Source organism: Etheostoma spectabile, chromosome 18 (genome assembly GCF_008692095.1).
Source record: "Etheostoma spectabile isolate EspeVRDwgs_2016 chromosome 18, UIUC_Espe_1.0, whole genome shotgun sequence".
In the NCBI taxonomy this organism is placed as follows: domain Eukaryota; kingdom Metazoa; phylum Chordata; class Actinopteri; order Perciformes; family Percidae; genus Etheostoma; species Etheostoma spectabile.
The window spans coordinates 14,382,234-14,382,820 of NC_045750.1; the positions used below are offsets into that span (position 1 = coordinate 14,382,234).

General features: G+C 43.4%; 1 protein-coding gene across 3 annotated transcripts in view; it reads left to right on the forward strand.

Annotated features, from left to right (window-relative positions):
- scml4 (Scm polycomb group protein like 4) overlaps nucleotides 1-587 on the forward strand; it is a 16,635-nt gene that overhangs the window by 12,640 nt on the left and 3,408 nt on the right. The window lies entirely within an intron of this gene.

The following is a 587-nucleotide window of genomic DNA, read 5'->3' on the forward strand; positions in this document are numbered from 1 at the left end:
CACACACACACACACTCACACACACACAAACGCACACACAGTGTTTTTTGGGATACTGTCTAAGCAGTGTAGGCTCCCTTTCGAATACTGATCCTTTTGTCACTTCGTATAATTATTGCAAAGGAATACGCCACCATTTGTTGAAATAAGGCTTATCACGGTCTCCCCTAGCTGTAGATAGGCGGGACAATGCATTGTTGCAACACTGACAGCACCGCCGCTAGTTAGCTGACCATAGTGAATGGAATACTATGATGCCGGTTAGCATATGTATGGGTCAATCTATCAAGTAAAATAACATTGCGTCATGTTTACAGTAATCACTTACTCTCTCGACAGCTGTTTATTGGGTCCATTCTGCATTTCTCCCAGATGACCGAAAAAAAAAAATTGAGGACTGCAGTCTGCAGGATGCCTCACGTCTTCGGGCTGTCGAGTTATCGCAACCTCCTCCTCCTCTCGTTCTATTTCCAAAGCATGCAGTTCCTCTTCTGAAAACTGTTTCGTAGAGTTATGTTTCTGGATCCTGACTGTGTGAGAAGTCATCCTCTTTGTCTCTCACAAAATACGACATGTTCATCACTATT